Source organism: Oryctolagus cuniculus, chromosome 12, assembly GCF_964237555.1.
Source record: "Oryctolagus cuniculus chromosome 12, mOryCun1.1, whole genome shotgun sequence".
In the NCBI taxonomy this organism is placed as follows: Eukaryota; Metazoa; Chordata; class Mammalia; order Lagomorpha; family Leporidae; genus Oryctolagus; species Oryctolagus cuniculus.
In genome coordinates, this window is record NC_091443.1 from 13733879 (window position 1) to 13749554 (window position 15676).

The following is a 15676-nucleotide window of genomic DNA, read 5'->3' on the forward strand; positions in this document are numbered from 1 at the left end:
TATTTCCATTTATTTGTGTGTACACTGTGTCCTAATAGGTGGAAAACTGGCTTTGTTAATTTAATTATACCATCTGAAAATACATGTGTAATGGTTTCAGAGTTGAGATAATCAGTACTCCCATGGAAACCAACTTTATCAACTATGTTGAAGAATCATTTGACATTTAGACTTAAAATCTGCATTCATTTAGTGAGTTGAGGTCACTCCTCTTTTTCCAGATTCCCTTTAAGAACATTATTTCATACATTTTAGTACAATTATATTAATTTTTTCTATACTCCTTCCTGGGATTATTATTTAATAATAATGTTTTTAATGTGTGTGCCTTTGTTTTTATTCTGTGTTTTATAAGGTTCTGTAGCCCTTGAAGATTTTGTCATATCAACTATGTAAAACTACAGTGGCATAGAAGATAATATCACGTTCCTCAAAAAAAAAAAAAAAAAAAACTTGAATTCATGAATTCATTTATTTGACCTTCCTGTCTCCCGAAACCCTAGTAACCACTAATCACTGTACTATCTCTATATCTGGCCTTTTCTCCAGAGTCGTGTAAATCAAATCACACAAAATGTTGCCCTTTCCAAGCTTGCCTTTTTTCACTTAACCTGCTTTTTAAATCTGTGAAATGTGTCTCATGGCTCTTTAGATGTTCATTTGCCTAATATCAAATGGCATTGAGTATCTTTTCCTATACCCCTGGAACATGACTACAGTATTAGAGAAATGTGCCTTCAAATAATTTGCCCATTTTAATTGGGACATTTGCCTTTTAAATTATTTACTCATTTATTGAGCGAGGCATAAAGACAAAACTTTCTTTGATGATTCACTCTCCAAATGCCTGCACTGGCAGGGGAGCTATGTTGGTTCCAAGTCAGAAGCCAAAAACTCAATCAAGATATCACATGTTGTAGCAAGAGCCCAATTACATATGCCATCACCTCTGTCCCCCAGGGTCTGTATTGATGAAAAGCTGAAGCTGAGGGCTGGAGCCAGATGTCAAACCCAGGTAGCCCAATGTGAGATACTGGCATATTAACTGGTGTCTTAGCTGTTAGGTCAGACACCCAATTCACTAATTGCTTTTGTATGTTGAACCATACTTGCATTTATGATATAAATTTCCTTGGACATAGTATATAATTCTTTTTGCATGATAGTGATTTGTTTTATGAGTATTACACGTGAGGATTTTTGCTGGTCCCAGCTGGCACATTTTTTAAAGTTTCATACTTATAATTGTTTAGATTTCCACTTTTCTTGACTTTGTCAACAACTTAATTACTTTCCTACTTTTTAGCTGATGTGTTGATGTCCATGATTTTAGGATGAATCCTTGGTACTTATATGACATAATTTGGATGCGAATAGATGGCTCAGTGTACTGCCTAGTGAACATCTGATGTCTAGAAAGTATTCTGAAATTGGTAGGGAAGTAATTTGCCAAAGATCAATCAAATTTGAGCATTTAACATAGCAAGATTGCTGAAACTTTATGATTACTTTCATATCAACTGAATAAATGGGCACTTGTATTCCTAGGTAATGCTACAATCAAGGGCTTTGGGTCTCAATACAGGACACAAAGAATTTGAAGGCAAGATATGGCTCAAAAATAATAAACTCATCATCTTCACTCTTATTTTTGTATTACACCCTTTCACTATTCTTAAATTCACTGCATATGAAGAACAATACTAAATCCATGCAAATTAATTAGTGGAATTTATGTAGTCAAGACCAGGGACAAGATTACTCCCAAATTTTAAAGAAACTGGAGGTTTTCTGCAGAAACAAATAGTGTAAATAAAGCCTTTCTTCTTTCTGCTTCTACTGATGATAATTACATTCTGGTTTTATAAATAGAAACCTCTACTTGATTTATTTCATAATGAAGAAATATTTTAACCACATATAACAAGAAATAATAATAAAGGCAGATTAAGGCCATATAGGGTGGTTCAACCCACTTAGATTTCCTTTCCCTCATCTGTAATAGAATACCCTTCATCCTTGAGTAGTTTCAAGCCATTATATAGAATGTATAGAGGTTTCCCAAAAAACTAAAAATAGGTCTACTATATGTTCCAGCAATCTTTCTGGGTATATATCCAAAAGAAATGAAATCAGCACATGAAAGAGATACCTACATTTGAATGTTTATTGTCCTGTTATTCCTCATAGCCAAGAAACTGAATCAACCAATAATATCATTCAGGTGAAAAGGCAAGCTTTTTCTTTTTTTTTTTTAATTTTTGACAGGCAGAGTGGACAGTGAGAGAGAGAGACAGAGAGAGAAAGATCTTCCTTTGCCGTTGGTTCACCCTCCAATGGCCGCCGCTGCAGCCGGCGTACCGCGCTGATCCGATGGCAGGAGCCAGGAGCCAGGTGCTTTTCCTGGTCTCCCAGGGGGTGCAGGGCCCAAGCACCTGGGCCATCCTCCACTGCACTCCCTGGCCACAGCAGAGAGCTGGCCTGGAAGAGGGGCAACCGGGACAGAATCCGGCGCCCCAACCGGGACTAGAACCCGGTGTGCCGGCGCCGCAAGGTGGAGGATTAGCCTATTGAGCCACGGCGCCGGCCAAAGCTTTTTCAATTGGTTGGAAAAAGATATGAGGGTCTTCTTAGGCTTGCATATTTAGCAGCCTGTTATTCTCTACAAATATATAATCCCTCCTTTCTATAATGGAGTACAAATATATGCTTACTGACTGTATACTTCACTCCCATGGGCATCTACAAAGTCAAGACTCTTGCTTTTTCAGTCCAAGATCATATTGTATTCCCATGACAGTCATAGATAATGTCAGTAAGAACACTAGCCCCAATGTCCTGGAGACCCACAGTGAGACCTAACAGCTGACCTGGGCTACCTTTCTCACTTCTGAGGTCAGGGGAATATTTATTTTAAGTGGTATTATTTTGAGCATTTGGAATTCAAGAAACTTCACTTCTCCAAGCTCAAACTGCACTCCTTGAGAAAAAACACACACACTTAAAGTTCATGGCTTAATACAGAGAGTGTGTTAGCATTTGGATAATGGTTTAAACGTCATCCAAAGGCCCATGTATTGGAGGCCTGATCCCAAAGTCTTATATTAATCATTAATGGATGCATGTTGATGGATTAAATGTGGAGACTTAAACTAATTATGTTATCTAGATGAGCCCAGTAGGAAGTCTTTACATTACTAGAGCATGTTACCTGTCTGCCTGCTCCCTTGTTCATCATGAGATCATCCCTGGATGCTGTCAACCTTTGGCTTCACAAGATGCCAAAACCAGTGGGATTGCTTGATCTTGGATCATGAACCTCCAAAAATGTAAGTTGTAATAAACTGTATTCTCTCATAGGTAGCTCCTTTCATGTATTTGTTATGTAGTAACAAAAAGTTAGCTTAATTTTGCCTGGAGTTTCTATAATATATAATATCTAGGCAAATCCCCTTTTCCTCTTAATTTCCATGCATATAATTCATTAGATACACTGTCAATATCATTTCTTACCAAACACTTTAGCAAAAAAACAAAATCAGTAAAAAAGAATTACAGGCCATAACTGAGCCACAAATCATTCTGCACAAAGAGTGATCCATTTGGAAGTGTCAAATGAGGGTTGGTGAGGTCTGCATGCCCACAGTTGAGTGAACAGATGATAGATGCAAAACTGGATTAACAGGGTGCCACAGGCACATACTACTCAGTTCATAGTCTCCAAACATTAATCTTTGAGAGCATGGAATATGATTTCCCAAACCTTTTAAATTTCCTGTAACCAAATTTCAGAGAGGTCTCCCGGCCACCAGAATTCTCAAAAAGATGCCTTGTAAATATCCCAAAGTTGAGTCACATCATAAAGCCAAAAACCAACACTATCCACGTTCTGGCCTGAATAGAAGACAGGTCAATTTAGGCACTGATAATATCATTGATCTCAGGAGGGTGCCACTGGATTCGCAAAGATAATCTCATGGAGCATGATTTAGAACTTTCTCAGGAAATGCCACATCACCAGAACCACCAGAACGTCTGACGGATGCATATAATGAAAATGCAGGGAATATCATGGAAGAGGAGTTGAAAAGTAATTAAAGAGAGTTTTATATTAATGGGAGAAATTGTAGGAACACCTTTGTTCATGCATTATGCTCATATGTTCTGTATTATGTAATTACAGGTATGCTATAAGACATGCATCCACAGTTTCATAATTTGAAAAGTATTTTAAGTGATTAGGAAGTAAACATTCCAATAGAGAAGACTTTTTTATGTCACAGTTTGTCAATGGTGCTATTCCTTCATTGTGACTTAAGATAATAATGCATCTTACAAATTATCTTACTTAGAAATCACTTAGAAATATTAGTTCACTCCACCCTCACAATGTCTTAAGAGGTAGGCACTATTACTACTCACACTGTTTTTGCCACTGAGCTAAAGCCTACAAGAAAGGAATATAAGAACCTTGAGCTTGTCTGTGTGTGTCTTCAGAGCCCAAGCTTACACCAACCTTTTCCTCTGGTTGCTATGATGCCCCCTTTGGAGGCATGGCCCCCACAAATTCTTTCTGGCTGTCTCCCTTAGCTCCTGCTGTCTCCCTTAGCTCCTGCTGAGCCACTGGCTTCCTAGAGCTGTGACCATTGTCTCCCTCCAGCCGGAGCTGGTGTCTGTTTTGCTTTTCCACCCAAGCTTGCTTCACTCACTTTGGAGCCCTCTGGATGGTGACCGGGCTCCGATGCTGCTGTTGTCCGGAACCCAGGGCGCTTCCCCGACCCTGTGCCTTGCTCACTTCCTAGGGGGTAGCGTGATCCATGTCCTCTCCTCCAGCAACTCTGCCCAACTTTAGCCTAGTGAAAGCGGGAGGCTCCCTTTAGGCAGCGACGGAGAAGCAGTGCTTAGCTGCCAGGTGGTGTCCACCAGCACCAGCAGCGCTGGCGGAATCTGGCAGGCGGCCAGAGCCAGGTGACCAGCAGGAGAGAAATGCGGGAGCTCCAGCCATGCTGTCCCAGCCTCGGGCTGGCCAGGGTCCTGCAGCCGCCAGTGGAACTGAGGGCAAGAGCCCTGCCCCTGGGCTGCTGTTTAAAGTGAGAGATGCGAAAATTATCAAACAGTCGCACTTCCCCATGGCCAGCTTGTTAATAGAAAAGCAAATATAACTTACCACTAACCAAGATCACCTTTGGAAAAGAAAAGAGAAGAAAATTTTGAAGCATTCTGTTTCATCCGATAGAATTCAGAAGCTGGGGCAAGGGGGTGGCACTTTTAAAAATTACTGAGAACCGGCCGGCGCCGCGGCTCACTAGGCTAATCCTCCGCCTTGCGGCGCCGGCACACCGGGTTCTAGTCCCGGTTGGGGCGCCGGATTCTATCCCGGTTGCCCCTCTTCCAGGCCAGCTCTCTGCTGTGGCCAGGGAGTGCAGTGGAGGATGGCCCAGGTGCTTGGGCCCTGCACCCCATGGGAGACCAGGAAAAGCACCTGACTCCTGGCTCCTGCCATCGGATCAGCGCGGTGCGCCGGCCGCAGCGCGCTGGCCGCGGCGGCCATTGGAGGGTGAACCATCGGCAAAGGAAGACCTTTCTCTCTGTCTCTCTCACTGTCCACTCTGCCTGTCAAAAAAAAAAAAAAAATTACTGAGAACCTTAAAAGTATGCATATGAAAACAAATTAGCATTTCTAATTGAAGCTAGCCCTAAGGAAATTTATGCTGGTGCGAAGTAGTTTAGTGATCTACATTTGCCTAATGCTCCTTCAAGGTCTTCTAGTTACTGACTGAAGCACTGTTGAAAGTTCCAACCAAAATAGGGAGCTGATGTCAGCACACTTTAAATTTTTCCTAAAAATTCCAAACTTACATTTCAGATTTTTGATATGTATGCAGTATATAATTATTCCAAAATCCCTGGATTCTTTAAAAGAAAATTTATCAATGGACATTTGTCTTTTTGCAACATAAATATACAAAAGATGAGTTACATAATTGTGCACAGTTTCTATTTTATATTTTATAAGTGCTGTACACATTGTACTATGTGTATATTCATCTTAAGAGGTATATTATGGTTTTGTTAGGAAAGTAGGCATTTTGTTCTGATCACATGGTAGGTGTTTTGTATATTTAAAAAATCAGCCGGTGCAACAGCTCACTTGGCTAATCTTCTGGCTGGGGTGCTGGCACCCGGGGTTCTAGTCCCGGTTGGGGTGCCGGATTCTGTCCCGGTTGCCCCTCTTCCAGTCTAGCTCTCTGCTGTGGCCCCGAAAGGCAGTGGAGAATGGCCCAAGTGCTTGGGTTCTGCACCCGCATGGGAGACCAGGAGGAAGCACCTGGCTCCTGGCTTTGGATCAGCGCAGCGTGCTGGCTGTAGTGGCCATTTGGGGGGTGAACCAATGGAAGGAAGACCTTTCTCTCTGTCTCTCTCTCTCACTGTCTAACTCTGCCTGTCAAAAAAAAGAAACATGTGAACTTTTTATTTTTCATTTTTTATTTTTTAAATATTAATTGAGGGGGCAAGAGAAAAAATGATGACCTTATTAACTAAGAGATTAATGGATATTCTGAGTCTGAAGAACACACTTAAGCACTGTGCCTTAACTGTGCTAAGTTGTTTCCTTTGGGTGTAAATATTACCAACTGTTAAATCATTACACATGGATTTTGGTATGCAATGATTAAGCAAATGGCATCAACTCTTAGAGTTGTAAGCTACTTACAATAAAGTGGAACCTGTTAGGTTGGTTCATGTGGGGCTGAATTAAATAGATAGATAGATATAGATATCTACTATATAGGTATATATAATATATATTGTGGTATATATGTATATACACATATATATATATATGATGGAATACTACTGAACCATAATAAAAAAAAAAAAACCAAAATCCTGTCTTTTGCAACAAAATGGATGCAACTGGAAACCCTTATGCTTACTGAAACAGGCCAGACCAAACAGACAAATATCATGTTTTCTCTGATTTGTTGGAACTAATACACACAGTACAAAAATGTAATACATACGAGTGAAATCGACATCTTGAGATTTGATTATTGTTTTTAGCTCTTGTCTCTACTCCTGCATAACAGTGGTGTTTCTACTTACTACTTGTTGAACTCTTTATTTAGTGGAGGCTTATGCTTGTGATTATAAAGTAAATTGAAAATATGTAATCACAAAAATTAAAAGAAAAACAAAAAAGGAAAGAGGATAGATTCTGGGAAGTAATATTATGTTCATAAAATTATATATATGAGGCCAGTGCCTCGGCTCACTTGGCTAAACCTCCGCCTGCGGCGCCAGCACCCCGGGTTCTAGTCCCAGTCGGGGCGCCAGATTCTGTCTTGGTCGCTCCTCTTCCAGTCTAGCTAACTGCTGTGGCCTGGGAAGGCAGTGGAGGATAGCCCAAGTGCTTGGGCTCTGCACCCGGCATGGGAGATCAGGAGGAGGCACCTGGCTCCTGGCTTCAGATCCATGCAGCGCCGGCCATAGCGGCCATTTGAGGAGTGAACCAACAGAAAAGGAAGACCTTTCTCTCTGTCTCTCTCTCTCACTGTCAATTCTACCTGTCAAAAAAACAAACAAACAAACAAACAAAAAAAACTAAATTTGAAATGGATAGAAGAAACTTTAGCTGATTCATTCTCTAGCTCCAGTGTCTTTACTCACATCAATGTTATTATGATATTTTTTCAGTTACAGAATACTTTCTTGGTCTAATTTCAGAAAACTTATCCTACTCCATGGTCACAAAGTTACTTTTCTAAGTTACATTATAAATGCTGCATTAAAATACTCCTTTATTTAGGTGAATGATCCCACTGGGATTTATTTTGTGTGTAATGTGTGATCAAAAGTCTTATAATCTCTCCTATGGACATTCAATCTCATAGAACATTTATAGAAAAATGCATCTTTTCCTCACTGTAGCTCAAATCATGTGTTTGTATACATATAAAGGTAGTTTTCAGATGAGAGCTGGATGGGAAGTGGAGCAGCCGGGAGCTGAACCAGCACCCACATGGGATGCCAGCACTGCGGGCAGTGACTTTATCATCAGTTGTTTTTTTTTAAATTATATATATATATATATATATAGAGAGAGAGAGAGAGAGAGAGAGAGACAGGCAGAGTGGACAATGAGAGAGAGAGACAGAGAGAAAAGTCTTCCTTTTTCCGTTGGTTCACCCCCCAGTGGCCGCTGTGGTTGGCGCACCGCGGCCGGTGCACTGCACTGATCCGAAGCCAGGAGCCAGGTGCTTCTGCTGGTCTCCTATGTGGGTGCAGAGCCCAAAAACCTGGGCCATCCTCCACTACACTCCTGGGGCACAGCGGAGAGCTGGACTGGAAGAGGAGCAACCGGAACAGAACCAGCGCCCCGACCGGGACTAGAACCCAGTGTGTGGGTGCCGCAGGCGGAGGATTAGCCTATTGAGCCGTGGCGCTCAATAACACATAGTAATTCTATGTATTTCTGGGATACAATGTGCTGCTTCAATACATACATGCAATGTGTAATTATCAAATCTCAGGATGCTTAGTACATTCACCTCCTTAAATATTTGTCATGTGTTCGTTGTGAGAACATTCAAACCTTCTCTTTTAGCGTATGTCTATTTTTGAGGTATTTTTCTCTTTCTTCATGTTTTATTTCTTTAGGTCTGTACAGATATCATGTCTTATTAAGAGATTTCATTTAACACAAGAATTTTCCTCTTGAGCTCTTTGTTTTATCTGCTACATTCTTCTAAAATGAAGAAAGTGAAGAGTGAAAACCTGTATGCTTGGCACCTACACCTGTATTCCCAGATGCACCTTGAATGGGGAGGAGGGTGTAGAACCTCGGAGCATTGCTGTTGAAGATTCTACACCTTACATGCTTTTTAGTATTGGACAGTCCACCCAATACTGACCCCTTCCCCAGCTTATTTGCTTAGCATATTCTCCATGAATTTTATTAGATTCCAAGACTCCTCTTTCACCTCTCCTCCCTTCTGGAGCCTCCCATCCCCCTACCCCCCAAGAACAGCCAAAACACTCATAGAGGGCGGGAACCTAGAAAGTCACCCTGAGGGCCTTTTGCACAAGCGCAGATGCCCCAGTGAGAGAGGTCCTCCCCCTCCTCTTCCAGACCACGCCCACCAAGGGTCGTGCCGCAACCGCTGCGGCAGAGCTGAGAGCCACTCTGTGGGTCTGCACAGGCAAAGACAGCTGCTCACTCCGCCTCTGGGTTTGGTTGGGGAGTGCAGTTCTTTTGTATAAGAGCGAGTTTTCCCCGCTGTGGTTCTGCTTGCTGACCAAGGAAGGACACGTTACCGCTTCAGGCTTACCTGGTAATATTTGTTCTTCCTTTTTTATAAAAAAAGAAATCATTTGTATATAGTTTGGGGGTTTTTAGTCATAAACATCATCTACAACCAAATTCACTTTTTTATTGTGTATTAATGCTTTTTGTTTCTCATTTAAAAATTAATTATGATCATTTTTCAGGAATCGTTTCAAATGTCTTCATTTTTGCAAGCATCACTTTTTAGTAATTGAATGGAAATGTCACTTTTATTAGGACATACAGATGTTACACATTCTCTGTTTCAGTGTTTTCCAGAAATTTCCTCTGAAATAACTTTGGTTGAAAAGGAGAGAAACAGAGATATTTCTGGGAGCCACAGGCAAAATTTTCTAAGATGTTCATACTTAAGATCTGTGAATGTTTCCATTGTGTGGCTTAGTTTGTTCTCATTGTGAAGGCTCACAGAGGCATCCATTTGTATAGACAGAACACTGAGACTCCCATTCTGAAGCAGAGGCCAGCCATTTTGCTACTGTACCAGTGTGAACTACATCATATTGCTTGATTTTTTTCCTTACTCAAAAGCTGTAGACACTGGCTAGAGTCTGTGATTCCATCCATCTGACTTTTATAAATGTCTGTACAGCATTTCCTGGGATAGATGGGTCATAATGTACATAGATGTTATTTTCTTGCTCTTTACTGATTATTTACTAAAATTGCTTTCATTTTTTAATGAAATCAAAAGTCCCTAGCAGAAGATGGTTTAAATAAATGTACTCAAGACAGAACATACTTTTGTATTACTGGCTTGTAAAAAATAAGGAACTGTAATCTTTTCTTTTTCTATCATCTGGCATAATATTTTAAAAAGGTGTTCATGTTGTGACTTTTTCAGATTTTCATTTAATTGGTTCAGTCAATAATTTTCCCATCTCTAGGTGATCCATCGATATCCGTTGTTTTAAGCTGAACCTTTGATTATTCTCTGCCATTGTTTGTGAATAGATGATTGAGTATCCTGGTTAGTGTCTTCAACCTGGGTTGAGCAAGGATTTACACATCTGAAAACAAGTTACACAAAGGCAAGAGGAGGGTACAACAAATATAGTACTTCAACAAGCAGGATAGAGAAAATCCAAGGCCTGCAATATAGATGCACTAATGCCAGCATAACTGTGTTGAGAGGATCACATTGGCCCGTAAAGCACGCATTGCTACAGGGTGTGTCTCTCAGATGCAGTAGTATGTGTCTGCTATGCAAGTAATGGAAACCTCAATGCATGGTCTAGTACCTATTCTGGTAGGGAGGCATTGGTTCAATATTTAAGAGATTTATAAGAAATGTTAAAAAATTATTAGATGCCAGCAACACAAAGGCCAAAGATATTGACATTTTATGGGTAATTTCCATGTAATAGATGGGTAGATTTTGGTCAGGAAATGCTGAAGTCATCAGCTATGAGCATCAATACTATATAGAAAGAATTTCAAGGTCATATCTTGGTTAAAAAATGTACCTGGGTGTAGTTCATTAATTGTGACAAATATACCAATATGAAATGTTAATAGGGGATATAAGGTGAGGGATATAGGGGAATTCATTGTAGTACAACTTCACGATATTTTTTATAAATTTAAAATTACTACTACTACTAATAGAAGAATATGCCTATGATCTTCACTGTATTATTGTATTAGATCTTAACACATTCATGTCTAAACAGCAATCTGATCATCTATGCCAGCTATTTAGACTGCAGCGTTTATGTGCTGAAGGCCAAAGGTAAGATGGTTCCAAAATTTAAAGAAAGCTGGACATTTTCTGCAGAAATGATTAGAGGACCTAAGCCTTACTGGTTTCTTCTTTTGTTGACATTTGTGTTCTGCTCTTGCAAACAGAGAAGTACACTTATTTTATTTATTTATTTATTTATTTATTTGACAGGCAGAGTGGACAGTGAGAGAGACAGAGAGAGAGAAAGGTCTTCCTTTGCCGTTGGTTCACCCTCCAATGGCCGCCACGGCCGGCGCACTGCGGCCAGCGCACCACGCTGATCCAATGGCAGGAGCCAGGTACTTCTCCTGGTCTCCCATGGGGTGCAGGGCCCATGCACTTGGGCCATCCTCCACTGCACTCCCGGGCCATAGCAGAGAGCTGGCCTGGAAGAGGGGCAACTGGGGCAGAATCCGGCGCCCAGACTGGAACTAGAACCCGGTGTGCCGGCGCCGCAAGGCGGAGGATTAGCCTGGTGAGCTGTGGCGCCGGCAAGTACACTTATTTTATAATGTAGGCTGTTGTTCAACTACACAGAACAAGTCATAGGAAAGGCAGAGTTGAGTCCCCATGGAGTAGTTCAACCTACTTATACATGCATTATCTACAAAGGGTTTCCTTTCATCTTTGGGCTTCCTGCAAGATAGCTATGTCATGCAAAGGCCTCTGTCTTAGTAGTCAACAATTAGATGAAATAGTTGAAGGGAAAATATGTTCAAATGACTTTTCCTTATGTTTTTTTTTTCTTCTGGACTGCTCTGTAGTTCCGTGATCCATGTCTCAGTGGTGAGATGATGGCATACAGCAGCCCTCATGTCCATGAAAGCTGGTGTAATTGCTCTGTCCCATTCTTGCTACTGGATATGGAGAAGGACTTAAGAAAGTGAACTAATGTGCAAGTAATGTCTGTCACATTCTTCTATGGAACCTTCTGGGCCACTACAGATAGAAGGTATTGTCATATCCCAAATAGTTTTTTTTTTTTTTTGGCTTTACATGAACCTAAAATGTGATCGGTGATCACCTGGACAGATGGGCCTAGGGAAATTGGTCTGTGCCTGGCCATGTAGAAAAGTTGCTACCAAGAAGGTTCATGGAGACAAAAATGTGCTCAGATGCAGTTCCTGTATTCAACAGCTTGGAGTATGAGTCCTGACCTATGTTAGCATGCTTCTACATGCATGATGTGGTGTTAATGTCCACATGGATTATCACCTTTGAACCTCAGAATATCACATCAGAACTCTCATTACTTCCTTAGATATCCTACTGCCATAATAAATATGGAAGTGAAGGTGTATTTTTGATATATTGATTTCTTATCTTTTAGATATATATCCAGTAGTGAGAGGATAACTATTCTAAGGTAATTCTATTTTTAGTTTTTTGAGGAACTTTCATACTGTTATTCATAATGATTATATTATTTACATGTAACATATAAGAGTTTTCATTTCTCTGCATCCTTTCAAACAGCTGTTTTTTTTTAATTTATTATAGCCATTCCAACTGAGATAAGAGGATAATGCAGTATGGTTTTGATCTGCATTTCTATTATTATTAGTTATCTTAAGTATTTTGTTATATATGAGGATTCAAAAAATCTTACAGGAGATGAAATTTAAAGTTTCTTTAAAGCCGGCGCCGCGGCTCACTAGGCTAATCCTCCACCTAGCGGCTCCGGCACACCAGGTTCTAGTCCCGGTCGGGGCGCCGGATTCTGTCCCGGTTGCCCCTCTTCCAGGCCAGCTCTCTGCTGTGGCCAGGGAGTGCAGTGGAGGATGGCCCAAGTGCTTGGGCCCTGCACCCCATGGGAGACCAGGAAAAGCACCTGGCTCCTGGCTCCTGCCATCGGATCAGCGCGGTGCGCCGGCCGCAGCGCGCTGGCCGTGGCGGCCATTGGAGGGTGAACCAACGGCAAAAGGAAGACCTTTCTCTCTGTCTCTCTCTCTCACTGTCCACTCTGCCTGTCAAAAAAAAAAAAAGTTTCTTTTCATGTCAAATATTTTCATATCTATGCATAGCTTCCTCATACTATGCATATTCCAAAAATTGCTGAGGTACCTTCATATTTGTTGGCCAGTTATGTATCTTCTTCTGAAAAGTGTGTAGTCATATTATACATGACCAGATTAATTTTGCAAGGATTCCAAGATTATTTGATTTGGAAAGAATTTTTTTCAACAAGTGATGTTGGGAAAATTGTACATTCAAGTGCAAAAGTATGGTATTAACCTTTATACCATAATTTAAAAATTCAAAATGGATCAATAACCTAAGAATAACAGCTAAAGCTATAAAAAAATTTTAAAAGGAACATAGGGGAAAAGCTTAATGATATTGGTCTTGGCAATTATTTATTGGATATGACACCAAAGTCACTGTCAACAAAGGTAAATAAATGGGAGTGCACCAAGATTAAAACCTCTGTTCATTAAAGGACACAATCAGTAGACTGAAAATACACTATGGAATGGGAGAAAATATTTGCAAATCACAAATCTGGTGAGGAGTTAATATTCAGAATGTATAAAGAACTCCTGTAACTCAGTAACAAGAAGCAATTTCATTCTAAGTAACAAAAGGACTTAAATAGACATTTCCCTAAAGAAGGAAACAAATAACCAACAAGCACATGGAAATATGTACAATATCACTAATTGTTAAGGAAATGCAAATCAAAATCACAATGAGATACCATCTCACACCAATTGTAGTTGCTTTTATTTAAAAAAAAAAAAGAGGATGTGGATAAATTGGCATCTTTATGCACTGTGGTTTAAAAAATAAAATGGTATATCCATAGTTTGGTGGTTCCATAAAAACTTAAAAAACATTGAATTATATAACCCAAAGGAGTTGAAAACAGGATCTTAAAGAGCTATGTATACACTTATGTTCAATATTCATGATACTATTCACCATACCCAAAAAGTAGAAACAACCCAAATGCAGAAGGATGGATGAAGAGATAGAGAAAAACGTGGGGTAAACATTTGGTGCAAGGTGTAAGAAGCCACTTGTGTTGCCTATACCCTGTTTCAGAGTGTCTAGGTTGGAGTCTCTGTTCTACACCTGCTTCCTTTTAATGTGTATACTGGGTTGCAGCAGATAATGAGGTCAAGAAGTTGAGTCCCTGCCACCAGTGTGGGAGAACTGGCTCATGAAATTGAGTCCCTGTCACCCACATGGGAGACCTGGCATTTGGGGAGTTAAACAGTGAGTAGGAATGCTTCCTTTCCTTCTCCCCTTACTCTCTTGGTGCATCTCCCTCTTCTCTCTCTCTCTCTCTCAAATAAGCTAAATAAATAAATAAAAATGGTATAATCTTGATCCCTAAAATGGGAGGAAATTTTGACACATGACGCACATGGTTATACAATTCCAGTTTTGCAAGATGAAAAGAGCTTGGGAAATATACTTAATAGTACTTAAAAATGGTTAGAATGGTAAATTTTATGTTGCATGTATTTAGCACATTATTTCTAAAGTATTTCAAAGTACTTTAGAAAATTTTTAAGTGTTAAAATATAATTACTGAAGCTATTATATATATTTGAGTTTGTGTGTATAGATATATATACTCTTTTACCATGACATGGTCTTTATCATTAATCCTTCACTTTATGATATTAATATCTGTTTTCAAGAAAAAAATACATCATGCATATAATGTCTACATATGAAATGAATGTGGCAAAGTGTTAAAATTGTCAAATTCTATATCTAAAAACATATATAACTTAAAAATATATAAATATGATATGTGTCTGTTTACATAGAGTTATCAGCTAAGAATCTGGGTTCAGTTCAACCTGGTGACAAAAGCTGTCAATTAGATGAAAAATATGCACAGAGCTTGCAGATTCTTGCTACAGAAGAGGAATAGGATGAAATAAAAAACTGATGAACATAGGACAGAAATTATGGGGCAAGGCACCTAGAGCTTGGTTCTTGCTCTACTGTGGTGTTAGGTAATCACAGAGCAGTTTCTTAGTGGCTAATATCCATATCTTCCGTTAACACTCAGCCCTTAATCAGAATGTGAACATCATGTTTATAAGTTCTGCATTTATAGCACCTGAAAACTAGAACTACTATGTAAGTCCTTTGCAGAGAATGTTATTTGAATTTTCAACTGTACCACAATAGTCTAGAATATTTACTCTGACCTCATTGGTAGAAGTACTTAGATACTGAATTAATATATAGGTGAAATATTTGAAGAAGAATTACATCTCAGAAAATCCATCCTTTTTTTTTTTTTGACAGGCAGAGTTAGACAGTGAGAGAGAGAGAGACAGAGAGAAAGGTCTTCCTTCCATTGGTTCACCCCCCAAATGGCCGCCACGGCTGGTGTGCTGCGCCGATCCAAAGCCAGGAGACAGGTGCTTCCTCCTCCTCCTGGTCTCCCATGTGGAAATCCATCCTTCTAAATTCAATTTTCATTTAGTCTGGATGAATACATGCATGGAATGCATACAGATCACTTGTTTTCAAACCATTAAAGGCATTTTGCCTCAGTTTTTCTTTTTATTTTATTTTATTTTATTTTTTTACAGGCAGAGTGGACAGTGAGAAAGACAGAGAAAGGTCTTCTTTTTTTT

The 15676-nt window shown here is 39.9% G+C and overlaps 1 long non-coding RNA gene across 1 annotated transcript in view; it reads left to right on the forward strand.

The window, feature by feature from the left end:
• Positions 1-11826, forward strand: part of LOC108178325 (uncharacterized) — a 100241-nt gene extending 88415 nt beyond the window's left edge. Inside the window, exon 10 of the long non-coding RNA XR_007910344.2 lies at positions 11020-11826. This is a non-coding gene — a long non-coding RNA (uncharacterized lncRNA). The remainder of the gene's footprint in view (positions 1-11019) is intronic.
• Positions 11827-15676: the final 3850 nt, after the last annotated feature.